Source organism: Chroicocephalus ridibundus, chromosome 2 (assembly GCF_963924245.1).
Source record: "Chroicocephalus ridibundus chromosome 2, bChrRid1.1, whole genome shotgun sequence".
Lineage (NCBI taxonomy): Eukaryota > Metazoa > Chordata > Aves > Charadriiformes > Laridae > Chroicocephalus > Chroicocephalus ridibundus.
This window is the reverse complement of record NC_086285.1, coordinates 137092661-137106680: the sequence shown is the minus strand read 5'-3', so window position 1 is coordinate 137106680 and position 14020 is coordinate 137092661. Positions and strand designations below refer to the sequence as shown.

General features: G+C 41.1%; 1 long non-coding RNA gene across 1 annotated transcript; it reads left to right on the top strand.

Annotated features, from left to right (window-relative positions):
• The first annotated feature begins 955 nt into the window (after window positions 1–955).
• On the top strand, window positions 956–12880 carry LOC134512071 (uncharacterized). Its single transcript, XR_010070035.1, has 3 exons — window positions 956–1252; window positions 2592–2723; window positions 12778–12880. It is a non-coding gene; the product is annotated as an uncharacterized LOC134512071 (long non-coding RNA).
• Window positions 12881–14020: the final 1140 nt, after the last annotated feature.

Genomic DNA, 14020 nt, shown 5'->3' with positions numbered 1-14020 from the left:
ATAATTATGTCATACATGTCAGCATTTAGAACTTGAAAAGTAAAATGATGAAATAACTGAAAATTTAGTTTAGTCTATAAAACACATAACCCATAAAGAAAATAAAACTAAAACCAAAATAAAACAATTTCATTTACTTGCTCCGATTAGTAAGAATTGAAAAGACTGGGGCACCAAATAGGGATTGCTAAATCCCAGTGTTTAAATGTCAAGTTCCAAAATAAGTTAGAAAATATAACTGTTTAAAACATGAGTCATAAGATGTGCAACAGCATGCTTCCTTTTGCTCTAGTTAGATTCATTAAAGCTACATGGATCCTTCATCAAAAAGATACTACATAAGAGATGTAACTTCATTTAGGTTGTTCATAGTTCTATACAGATTAAATAGGAAATGTTTTTATTTGGGTTGAATAACATATTTTTTTTCTCCTATGTAAATTAGCATAATGCTATAGTACAAGACCTTAGACGGTAACCTATGTACTCAGAAAAGAAGTCACATGAGAGCCCTACTTACATGATCTATGTCACCTGAAGCTAATGGAATGCAGTAGAGATTTTGGGTTGCATGGAACTAAATGCAGAAGCAAGCTCTTCATATTGAATATTTTTGTACCACAACAGAAGATGTTCCAGGCTTGTTTACATATTCACTACAAAACGTGCTAAGCTAGACCATGTCACTGCTGCAAAAGTGAGTACAGCGGTAGAAATTCCCTGTCCCAGGATAGTTATTGGTACTGATGATTCTTGTTCTTCTTCCAGGAATCAACACAGATGTATGCTCAGCTTCACAACGCCAGCCCTGCCTTCATTCATGGCTTTCTCTGTGACAGAGGAAGATTAAGGTGCCCACGAGTCCTGTTCTTCATGGTAATTTTATTAGAGGCAAAACCCATCTGAGCGTTTCCCATTCTTTTAACCATTTACTCTTTCATACATAGAGCAACATAAGCATAACTGAAGAAAACTGAAATATGAATGAGTAAAGTGGAGAAGAATGACCAGCTGGAAGTAAGCAAAGATGAAATATCTTTTTAAATGGCATTACCACTCGTAAAATGTTAGCATTACACTGGAGCCTGAGCATGGTATCCACAAAGGTTAGCACACTGCATATGGATGCTCCTTGTAGGAGATGGGGGATTTGAAGAACCTTGCTTTCTCCAGGATTTGAATGCAAAGCTCTGTAAAGGAAGGAGACACCTTCTCCTGATGAGGATTTGAAGGCATGGACCTCCTCACTGAGGTAATCACTTCCTCCTTTTTGCCCAAAGCTCAAAAGATAAAAAGATGACAGTCTTTATACTAACAGTTCAACAACTCAAATGTTCGCTCACAAGCAGAGAAATTCAACTTTTCTCCTGCATTTCCTGAGAGAGCAGCAAACTAAGCCAAAATCTCCTATTTGTCAGAACAGGGCATTAAGCTCTGGGGTAAGGGGGTGTCCTATTCCAGATCACCCTCAGTTGCTCTTGTTAAAGCTCATCTATTTACTTCATATTTCCACTGGGACAAGGAATGGATCATGAGTCATATATACAACTGGCTAGCTACCAGGCTGCAAAAATTCTTGGCCCTCCATATTTTTGGCTCAATAGTTTTGACACATGATACTGCTGTAAAACATAAAAACTGAAGGACACGGCTTCCCACAGCTCCATAATACAGGATCCTATTACTTTCTACATTGCTTACCATTATTATTACAATTTTAGAGAAAAAAAAGAAGAACCAACAAAAGTACTATTTTTCCCTACAGTTTCCACCTGACGTAAGAAAAGCGATGCATCAGTCTTACAGAGCAGAGGCCTAAGAGGATTAAAAGGAATTTTATTTGTATCTGTAATTCAGAGTTTGACTCACAGTGCACCATTTTAAAGCCTTGTATGCTAGAGATCAGACTTTTCCTAGAAGATCCAGAGAAATGTCCAGTGGCTTCTCACATGCCTTCTGTTCTCAGGGTCCACTACGCAGGTGCTTGTGACAGTGAGTAACTGAACACAAAAATTCAGATGGCACCCTTGTGTTATACTCCTGAAGGCTTCACATTTTTTAAAAAGCATTTTATTGGAATATTTTCACAGCCTGTCGGAAAGTGAGAATCACTTTCGCTCAGAAAGGCAGAAAAAAAATGTCTGGCAGCATTGATGGATTTTATGCTGCTTGATCAAAAATTTATCTTGCTGTTTGCAGTTCTGGCTCTGCAAAGAGTTTGTATTAATTGCCTGAATTTCAGTGTCATTTACATTGTAAACAACAAATGAGATGCAGTTGCAAGATTATCCCTCAGAATATAATAATGCTCCCAAACGAGGAAAACAAAAAGGCACAGGCTTTATCATAGTATTTTCACTGAGGGTACCCTGTTGGGTTTAATGATCTTTATAACCTCTCAGCATTAAATAAAACATTGCCATAAGATCCATGGGTGGGTGAAAAATTAATCTCCAGTTATGACAACTATTGTGGTTAGACAACTTTTAGGGCTGTTTTCGTGACAATCAGCAATCTGCCAGGTTTTGATCGACTTCAGCTTCTGAATAGATTTAAGCTCCTCAATCTTTTATAATCTATATATCTTTCAGATCTTGTGGCAATTAAAATTCAAGGTGAGAGAGACATGAATAGCAGAAGCAATCTGAACAAATGGCTGCAGCCTTCTGATCAGTCAATGTTGAAATGTTACTTCCTGATGACTGTCCCTACCTGACTACCAAGTAAGTGGTGAACCAAAGCCACTTTTACCTGATTTCACCTAACAGAATGTAATTACAACTATAAGTTCCACAGGTTTAGACACAAAAAGGGATAAAAAACAAAGACACTGCATCCGCAGATAACCAGTTTCTAAAGTTCTAAGTACTGAGAACTCTTTATTGGCTGCCCTGAAATTAAAATATCATGCATCACAGGTGAGAGCCCATATGACTTATTTTTTAATTTTGTTCTAACTCTTCCTCTCAAAACTTCCTCTCAAACTTTTACTGTGAAGCTCTGAAGGAAAGATCCTCATCCTAAAATTTACTTTTCATCCACTTGAGAAGGTTTTTTCAACTTTTCTATCCATTTTATCAAGAGGCGCACTGTAGGATAATTTTAATCACGAATACTTCCTTCTCATCACTAGGAGGAGAAAAGCTTCACAGGGAAAAAGATGTGGAATAAAGACTGCCAGGGTTAGAAGCAAACCCTAAGAGCCCTACAAAGTTCGTCTTGCATTTTGTGGAGGTTTTTTTATTTTTTTCTTTCCTAAATCTGTCTATCAAGAAGGGAAAAGGAAACCGCAAAGTTGCCAAAGGAAACAAGAATCTCAACAAAGTAATGTTTGGTTTTTTTTATTATAACTCAAATTTTCACAGAAAGCAGAAAGTATTTAGGCAGATCAAGAAAAGTGCCACTTTCACAGTGGCTTAGTCTCAAAATTCTAGGGTCTTACATCACGTTTTCTAGTCCTATCTATTCATTGCCTTATACTTTAGTCTTTAATTATTATTGAGCACTGATGGAAGATTTTTATGTAAGTTTTGAGCTAATTATTACTTTTAGAAAAGGACTAGGTTTCACTTGGCTCAAAGGAGACAAAAGTTTATGCCAGATCTCATCTCACAGTGCTGGCATTTGCCTACCTGGAAAGGTAGTTAAAAGGAATGCATAAAGCAGATGCAGCACCAGAACTAAATGAAATACATACTGGGACCTTTTTTCTTAATATTAACAACAACGCAAATGTGCAGCCTTTGGCATCAATAGCTTTTTAATTGCTGTCAAGGACCAAGGAAATATCAAGGAAGCTGGAGAATTACTCAAAGGAAATAATGTACACTATTGCATATATATATATATATATTTATCATTCTGACTTTTGTGAAGGCAAAACAGGTGAATGTGTGTACAGGTAAAAGGAGCACACTCTTTAGAAATGTTCGGAATAACAGGCAAATATCAATTTCTGAAAAGCAAAGCAATGTATTGCCAGAGTTCTTTTTGCATTTATTGGAAATCAGGAGACAAAAGAGAGAACAAACCAAACATGTTTGAAGAAACACTCTGCCACGGAAAAAGATGGGTCTACTAAGGTGATAAGTAAGGTAGGAGAAGAGAGATACAGATATTATCTGGGAAACAGATTCCACAGGGAGAACAAAAAGCTGGATTAGGGGGTAGTGCTTCAGGGTTCGGGAAATCATTACCTTGTTATCGGGTACATAAGTGATACTTAAGAATCTATACTTTAGAAAAGTAAAATGCGCTGATGGTAACACACTGTAGCCAAGTATGAAGTAACATATTTATGAATCAAACGTGATAAAATCTTACATTTAAAAAAATGGCCATATACCAGCTCATAAAAGGTTGAACTAGTCTGAATTGTATTTCCCTGTAAAATTAGTTAGGAAGCTTTTTGACTTATTGAAGGATATTGCCTCTGAAAAAGTTGAAAATCAATGACCTGGCCGAGGGGATAGAGTGCACCCTCAGCAAGTTTGTCAATGACACAAAGCTGGGGAGGTTGGCTGACACACCGGAAGGCTATGCTGCCATACAGAGAGCCCTGGACAGGCTGGAGAGTTGGGCAAAGAGGAACCTTATGAAATTCAATAAGGGCTAGTGTAGGGTGCTGCACCTGGGGAGGAACAACCCCATGCACCAGTACAGGTTGGGGGCTGACCTGCTGGAGAGCAGCTTGGTGGAAAGAGACCTGGGAGTCCTGGTGGACAACAGGATGACCATGAGCCAGCAATGTGCCCTTGTGGCCAAGAAAGACAATGGCATCCTGGGGTGCATCAAGAAGAGTGTGGCCAGCAGGTTGAGGGAGGTCATCCTCCCCCTCTACTCTGCCTTGGCGAGGCCGCACCTGGAGTACTGTGTCCAGTTCTGGGCTCCCCGGTTCAAGAAGGACGGGGAACTGCTGGAGAGGGTGCAGCAAAGGGCTACCAAGATGATTAGGGGACTGGAACACCTCTCTTATGAAGAAAGACTGAGGGATTTGGGTCTCTTCAGTCTGGAAAAAAGACGACTGAGGGGGACCTTATCAACGCTTATAAATACTTAAAAGGTGGGTGTCAGGAGGATGAGGCCAGGCTCTTTTCAGTGGTGCCCAGCGACAGGACAAGAGGTAATGGGTACAAACTTGAGCATAGGAAGTTCCCCCTGAACATGAGGAGGAACTTCTTTACTTTGAGGGTGGCAGAGCACTGGAACAGGCTGCCCAGAGAGGTGGTGGAGTCTCCAACTCTGGAGACATTCCAAACCCGCCTGGAGGCATTCCTGTGCAACCTGCTGTAGGTGACCCTGCTCTGGCAGGGGGGTTGGACTAGATGATCTCCAGAGGTCCCTTCCAACCCTATGATTCTATGATTCTATGATTCTAAGTTAGAAAGCTTTCACCAAAAGAAAAATGCATGAACTAAACACCTACGGGTACATGGTTGTCACATATTGAAATAGACCAACATTATGCCAACACAGCAGAAATACTAACTGAATCGATAGCAATGGAAGTAATAGAATAAAATTAATGTATTATAATTTCCACTGCCACTAACATTCAGACGTCAAGTTTGAACAGTATCATAAATCATCTTCAGGTTAGAGAGCAAGATCGGACAGAAAAGGAATTTTTGACAGAGAGAACTCCAGATAAAACAATGACCAGGAGTTGAAGGCAGTGTAGGAAAATTTCTGAAAGTTTTATTCTTCATCTTTTCTGCTTCTTTTTAGGCAATGGTTTGTAATTACAGAGCAGAGATTCGTGCCTTAAGAATTTTTTTTCTTGTATTCGTAATAAAGCTATCCTTACAATCACTTAAGCTTTTATAGGCAAAACTGAAAGCTTTAAAACTACAGGGCACTGTAACCTCTTGTTCTTAAGGGCTAGTTTCAGTTTATCAGAAAATTAACAATGATAAACTGAGGTGGAGTAGATATGTGGAAAGGTCATGACATTTCGTCAGGAGGAAGATGTTGTTCTAAGGCAATGGGGCCTGTAAATACATGCCATTGTGGGAATTTCTGCTACTCCAGCTGCTGCCAGTTTGGGAAATGTTCTTAAATGCTGTTTATCCCTATTCTAGTAAACCTGTTTCTATAAAAAAAAAAAGATTCTAACCAAAATATAATTTCAAAGAAATTGATCAATTCAGATTAGCAACACTAGTCCAGAAATCTTGTGTTACTGTCAAAACTTTATTTATTTTGTTTATTCGGTTCCATGTTATTTCTGGAATGTCAGTTTACATTATTACAATTCATATGTATTTCAGCCCAGATAGGGCCTATAACAAATAGATAAACAACTTATGAGCCTGAGAAGCCACATACCTTGTAATCTAAGGAATATAATTTAGCAACAGCATATTTTAAGCTATTTTATTCTGATCCTCACAAGTTTTAATTTCTTCCTTTCATACTCTTCAGAAATATAGGAATGTGTAGAGAGGTAAGAAGGGAAAATTTAATAGCAATTAAGTGGGCTGCAGGCGGGCTAATCAATGGCATGAAATTTTGCAAGGCAATGAAGGCCACTTGTCATGAACACTGACACATGTTCGTGACGCGTCAAACCACGACAAGGTGTGTTGCACTGTGGGATACTCATGTTTCTTCCCATACAGGGGGAAAAAAAAAAGAAAAAACCCACGAAATCTCTGACTAAAAAACAATTCTTCATTCCTGCTGATGAATAGGATTCCATAAAGCTGCCCCTCTGTTTTTAATTTCTGTGCTTCCATGGATCAGTAAATGTAGCTATTTGGAGAAATCTATTCTTAGCTCTTCAAAGCAGAAGTCATGTTTCAGGGCTCAGGGAGAAATGCAGTCACCTTTAACAGAGGAAAAAAATGAACACATATACAAAAGGTACATTTGCTCCATTAATCATGCTCTTAGGGTGTCAGGAGTTCTCTGTTGTATCTAGTATTGGCAATGGGGAAGGAGAAGGAAAACGATATAGTATTGGCAGTGTGCAGTTCTAAACTCAGCTGGGCCTTGGGAGCCACTGCCTCACACCATGACAGGCTATCTTTGGTGGTCTTCTCTGGGCAGAGAAGTGGCTCTGGGCTCTGGTTTGAAGGTTACCATGGAGTACACATGGAGTGATGCCCTTGCCCGAGGTTCCGGCTCACACCAGTCTCCTCTGCGATGCCCATGGAAAGGAACTCAGCAGAGGTTGGAGTCCCTTTTCCCCTGGAGAGGCCATCTCTGACTCCATGAGCAGCAGCCATTCCCACTGACTTCCTACAGGCATGCAGAAAACAAACTATTGCCCCCCCAATCAAATGGCATTGTGGTAGTCTCCAAAATGAATCATAAGCTACCTCTAGAGTTATGAATCAGCATATGATATGATGGAGTTATGGGGGTAACAGGATATTTACCAATCTATCTGTCACAAAAATTCACCCATAGATTAAGCAGGCAGGAGAAAACAGTGATTATAAGTGATATTTTTTTTAGAGGAAAATATATCATGCCACATCCAACAGCTCAAGATAGGAGAGGGTACTGCAGCTCCATGTCCCCGGGTCCAACCAGTAGCGAGGCTGAAGATGTATTCCCAGATGGTGCATGCACACAGAGCACACTTATACGCCACATATATACATGGTTGGCCCCACAGATCACAGACAGACACTCAGAACACCCACACAAACACAGACAGCACCGACGGTGTCACCCTGCACCCCTCTCTGGCTCACCAGGGTGGAGGTCTACCAGTCAGAATATACATATACGCATATGTAAAAGGTGGATCCCTGCAGCAACTGGCCTCACTCAGTCTGCCCAGTAGCTGGGGGAAGCTACTCACACACACGCTCTCACTCCCTTACAGACTCACTCATCCCCTGATCTCCCAAGGCCACTTCACCCACTCACCAGTTCCATTTTCGCTGGTCACCACTCGCTCACCTCTACGCCCGCAAGCACCGCAGTCGCTGCCCCTCCAACTCACTGTCTGTTCCTGATGCTGCAGTCAGACCCTCATACACACACATGCACACAGAATAGAAACTCCCAGGAGAGTTAGAAAGGAATTTACTAAGACAGAACAGACTGCACTGATCAGGCACCGGGCAAAGGCAGACAAGCAACAATACTAACTGTGTAAGTGTAATAGCAAGAATTCAACCTACACACTTTGCAATTATTAGCAGTTCCAGTGATGGGCACAGTAACTCATAAATTTAATGTATCTTTCCTTAAATAATTGGCCTTCCATGACTGATTTATTGAGTGAGGCCAATACTATGGATTAACATAGCTGCCTACAGGCCAAGAATGGTATTCTCTGCCATATAAAACATCGCTTCCAAAAAAATGCCTACTGTTATCAGCTGAACTGGAGCACAGCTCTAATAGTGCAGAGTAGCTTTCCTAAAGGGAGAAAAACTAGTTCAGTAGCGGCAGGTGGAAATTTCAGAGAAAATAATCAGGTTCTGCCAGCTTCCTATCAACGGCACTGTGCTCTGTAATTACTTTCATTGATCTATGGGACTATTCATGCAGTAATGTTCTTTGTGTAATGGAACAAAACTGGTTCCATGTAAATTCAAACTCAACATGGTTAAGGTGTACAATCTGGCTCGTTTGTTTTGTAGCTACAACCCACTGGCTTTCCAAATTATTGTGGAAGTATCAACAGCTGTTCTCTCCACCCAGCAATTCAACACTGAGCTGGAATGCACGCTAATCCATCAGTAATGAGAATCAACCCCTTCACAGAATATCATTAAGCAAAGAAAATCTTACTGAAAAACTGGAAATGTAAAAAGACACTTATAGATAAAAATAAACTAACTGTGTTTTGGAGAAAATAATATATAGATGATTCACATGAACAAACACCCTTGTGAAATGGGGGAAAAAAAGAATGTTCTTTTCCTGCGCTCGGCGTTTGAAAATCTTTGTCAAATTTGTGAAGACAGATTCATCCATTCCCCTGGGTTAGAAAGGTATTAGCATTCACACACACAAAAAGACAGCTACTAATATCTGAAACTCATTATTTCCTTCTGATCCTTAGTTGTCAAGGGACTTACAGATAGTCCAAGACAGAAGGACATAACAAATGCAAGGAAAAATCCTGCACTGCAAAACATTTCACAGCAAAGACAGAATTCTCACAAAAATATTTTTACAGTATTTAAGGTGTGAAACACCACTGAAATACCTCAAAGGAATTTAGAGGTTTAGAGGTGTTCCTCTAAGAACGTGACAAGAGCAACAGCCCAGCTGAAGTGCCTTCACACCAATACGCGCAGCATGGGGAACAAACAGGGGGAGTTGGAAACGACCATGCTGCTAGAAAGTTATGACCTAGTCGCCATTACTGAAACTCGAAGAGACGAATTCCATCACTGGATTAGAGTTATTGATGGCTATAGACTCTTCAGAAGGAACAGGCAAGGAAGGAGGGGCGGAAACACTGCCCTCTACATCAAGAAACGGATAGATTGTGAAGCGCTGTCTCTGAAGAAATAGCCACGAGCGGATTGAAAGCTTATGGGTGAGAATTAGAAACTGAGGCAACAAAGGGAACCTTGTGGTTGGTGTCTACTACACGATGCCTGATCAAGGGGAGCCTACTGATGAAGCCTTCTTACTCCAGCTACAGGAGGCATTGCGCTCGCAGGCTCTCGTCCTGCTGAGGGACTTCAGCCACCCTGAATTCTGCTGGGAAAGCAGCACAGCGAGCTGTAGGCAATCCAAGAGGCTCATGGAGTGCATTGAGGATAACTTCTTAAGCCATGTAATAGACAGCCCTACCACAGGGGATGAGATACTGAACCTGTTGGTCACCAACACAAGTGAGCTAATTGGTGACATCAAGATTGGAGGCAGCCTGGACTCCAGTGATGACACACTGGTGGAGTCTGCAGTCCTGAGGGACATGGGTCAGGCAAAGAGTAAAGTCAGGACCCTGAATTTTAGGAAAGCTAAATTCCAGCTCTTCAAGCAGTTAGTCCATAGGAGACCCTGGGAAACTGCCCTCGGGGACAAGGGAGAAGACCAGAGCTGGCAGATCTTTAAGGACACTTTCCACAGAGTGCAAGAGCTCTTGATCCCCAGGTGTAAGAAATCAGGAAAGGAAGGCAAGAGACCAGCATGGCTGGGTCAAGACCTGCTGGTCAAACTAGAGGACAAAAAGGAAATGTACAGGCAGTGGAAGCAGGGACAGGCCTCCGGGGAAGAGTGTAGCGATGCTGCCCGGTTGTGTAGGGACGGGGTCAGGAAAGCCAAGGCGCAACTGGATCTGAACTTGGCAAGGGACTCAAAGAATAATAAGAAGGGCTTCTACAATTATGTCAGCCAGAAAAGGAAGGTCAAAGAAAGTGTACCCCCCTTGATGAGCAAGACCGGCAAACTAGTAACGACAGCCGAGGAGAAGGCTGAGGTACTCAACAATTTTTTTTTCCTTTGTCTTCACTGGCAACCTCTCCCCACACCTCTCAAGTGGACGGCAGGGCAGGCAAGGCAGGGAGTGGAGAAGCAAAGTCCCTCCCACTGTAAGAGAAAAGTGTCCAGGTTAACTCATATGTCTGATTTGTTTTGACTTTCTATGGAAAATATTGAATCATAGAATCATAGACTCATTTACATTGGAAAACATCTTTAAGATCATCAAGTCCAACTGTTAAAACTTGGCACGGCCTCTCTCGAGTCTTTGGTCGTGTTCAGTGAGAAAGCGAAATGACTAGTGCAGTTTATTTAAACAACAGATATACAGGTTCTTTAGGATTGCCAGTGATAAATACACTGTCTGCAAAGCACGTGCAAATAAAGATATTGTTAAGCATACAAAACGCGCGACAAAATTATAAACGATACAGCCTGGCTATAAATGTAGGGTAGAGATTCTCTAGAGAAATTTCTAAGTCCCTGAGAAAGCGCTCGGTGTAATTGAAGTCTTACCCAAAGGCGTCCCTATGTGGGGTAAGAAAGGCTCAGCCCGTCGACTGATCCCGGAAATCAGCGATGGAATTCTTCGCAATGGTGTCTTCCCTGGCATCCCGTCTCTCTTGGGCTATTTTTATACTATTTTTTTATCTTCAAAGTGGAGTTTGAGTGACTTTAGTCATACGTACTTTTATTATGATTAATGTACTCAAGGAGGAGTGTTCGCACCTCGGGGGGCGGATAGTCTCTGGGATGGAGGTGTGTTTTGGTACATTGTAGTGAGCAAAGTTCGCACAAAGGACAGCATTTCATCAACATTTGACAAAATGTTGGCTTGGGTAGCATGCAGGCCGCTTATCTGTTCCGTGGTACCATCTCGTCCCCATATCTGCTATTCGTCACAAGGGAAGGCCATGGAACAAGTGCGTTCCGTTCCATCCCTCATGTAGTTTCACAAACAACCTTGTACAGGGAATCGCAGATGTTGCATTCTTCGCATGCCAGCTGCGGCTGTATTCTACCTCAGAAGCCTCTTGATTTTATGACTTTCCTTAATGTGTGAACAATGCTGTATTTTTGTATTCTTGGCCAATTTAGTAATTATTCCACGATGACTCAACCATTTCCCTGGGAAGCCTGTTCCAATGCTTGATAACCCTCCCAGTGAAAAAAATCCTACTGGTCGCCTTGGCTGGCTCATATTCAGCTGCTGTCAAACAGCACTCCCAGGTCTTTTTCTGCCGGGCAGAAATTTTTATATTGAAAAGGATAATTTATAATAAACACAATCAAATCTAAAATTTAGTCATTAAGTTGCAAAATGTTGCATTAGTCTATGCCCAGAGTGATTTGCTGGCAGTAAAACAGGAGAGTCACAAGATACACAAGAGGATACCTGAGTGGACCTCCGGGGAAAAGGGTGGTAGCAACAGTCATTTTAAGAACAAGCTACAGCCAAGTTCGAACCAATTCCTCCTGAGACAACCCCAGAACTAGTGGTAGTGCAGAGGCACCCACGCCCAACACATGGAAATGCCCACAGACACGTGTTGTGAATGGCAGGACTAGTCAGCTCATGGGTACTGCAACGTCCGCGCAGCTACACTGGCTTGGATCTGAGCTGTTCACTCCACACAGTGCTACATTATCTGGACTCCAATGTTTGGGTGAGCTCCATATCCAAGCTTTTCACAGTAAGACAGCTTTGACTGAGATGTAGCTATTGTGATTTCTTAGAATTTTCGGAGAGTTATAGTTTTGCATTTACAAATAAATTATATTTAAAGAGAACCAGTTGTCAGAGAAAGATTGTTTAGATTTTGAATTAGTACACTGTTATGAGTTAACATAGACTTAGTGTAACAGCTATATTTTTCAGTGTTGTATTTAATGAAAAAACTTGTATTCTTAGTTGCTTTATATTTGTTATATTCTTGAAAAAAAATTCCTTTCCAATGAAAATGGGTCAAATTGTAACCAATTTTTGGCTAAAAATGCATTATTGCAATAAAACCTTCTATTTCAATTTGCTGTGGCTTCCAAAATGTTGCTGTTCATTATTCACAATTGATGTTTGTGCATTCTAATGAAAAAATATGCATACTAGCTACTCATTAACGCATCAGTAATCTCCTATAATACATATTGAGGCAAGGAACAGAAAAAGCATCACATGATTTATGGTTGTATTACTTACAAAAAGTTTTAGGTGTATATAAAATGCATCTGATAATTGTACTTAACACTTTTCTATACACTATCAGATGTTAACAGCCTTACGCTAACTTAACATTATCCTGCAGTAAATACCAGGATCACAGTTAATGCCCTTTTGCACTCTTTAAGCTTTAAGTTGCATTTCCAATCTGTTTGCAGGCCATAGAATAACAACTGAAGAGAATAGACTGCATATTGCCTGCCCGAATTAGGAGGATATCCTTGTACTGGATCAGGCATGACTACTTGATACTGGCAAGAGGCAAAGGTAGGAGGTAAACTAAAGATCTCTAGCAAGTACATCTAGGCTGTGATTTAAGCAATTGTCAACCTGTTCAAACATGTCTCTTGTTCTCCATCTTTACCTGATAATGGGAGATAACGAAGGAGAAAATGTGGATCCTTGCTACTCAATGCATACAGTTCAGGGGAATGAGAATGGCGTTACGCATCTCATCTGCCCTCGTTATGTTGTTGAGGATGGAGAGCCATTTGGTCATGTAAGCTTTTCCAGAATTGCCCAATCCTGCAAGCTGACAGAGTAATGGGATTTATGGCCAGTGCATGCTAAAGCTCTCTTTGAATAATATAAAGTCATAAGTGCTCAGCTACAGGCACCACAAAACTGTCAGTGCAAGTCCAAAGAGCTACATTAGCAAATAAACGGGCACTGTTTATCCAGTATAAAAAGATGGACATGCAGATGGGGTCCAAATGATAACTGCTTACTCTCCATCATTGCTACCAAAAGGAGGAGTGTCCCATATTCAGTAGTTAGAAGGGTAAAGAGCAGTGGATTACTAACTGTTCTTTGCTGCATCCAGCTGACACAGGGCAAGATGAAATTAATCCCTCAAGCTAAGCAAATTCATAAGAAAACTATTTCTGACTGCAAGCCATCTGTGGCTGTAACTGTTCTGTGAATAGCAGTTTTTACAAAACCTGTTTGAAATTACTGTGTAGGTTAGCAAGGCTATTTGGCCTAAGGTTTCAACAGAGGATTTTTAGCTGAACCGCTGAACTGGTCTGACAGTTCACTGACTCCATCCAGCATTTCAGTCCTCAATGCATTCATAGGTGATGAACACCAAATGCTCAGAGTGAGATCAGCAAAAACAACAGTAGGATGAAAACTGCAAAACACCAATCCCAATTAGAGAAGTAGTGACTATGTTCTATTCCTGGGAAAGGTAAGAGCTTCAAAAGTCCTAAGACACCCATCCTCATCACCTGAGCATTCCTGACGCTCTCAAAACTGTCTTTCTGTGGTCATCAGTGTGAAACTGAGGGAGATGCTCTGCTCATGCTGCCTCGTAGCTCCCTGCCTGCTCTGAATCTCATCCTGGAGTAGGATGAGTTAAGACGTCCCTTTTCCACACAAGGAAAAGTCCCATATTGCAAA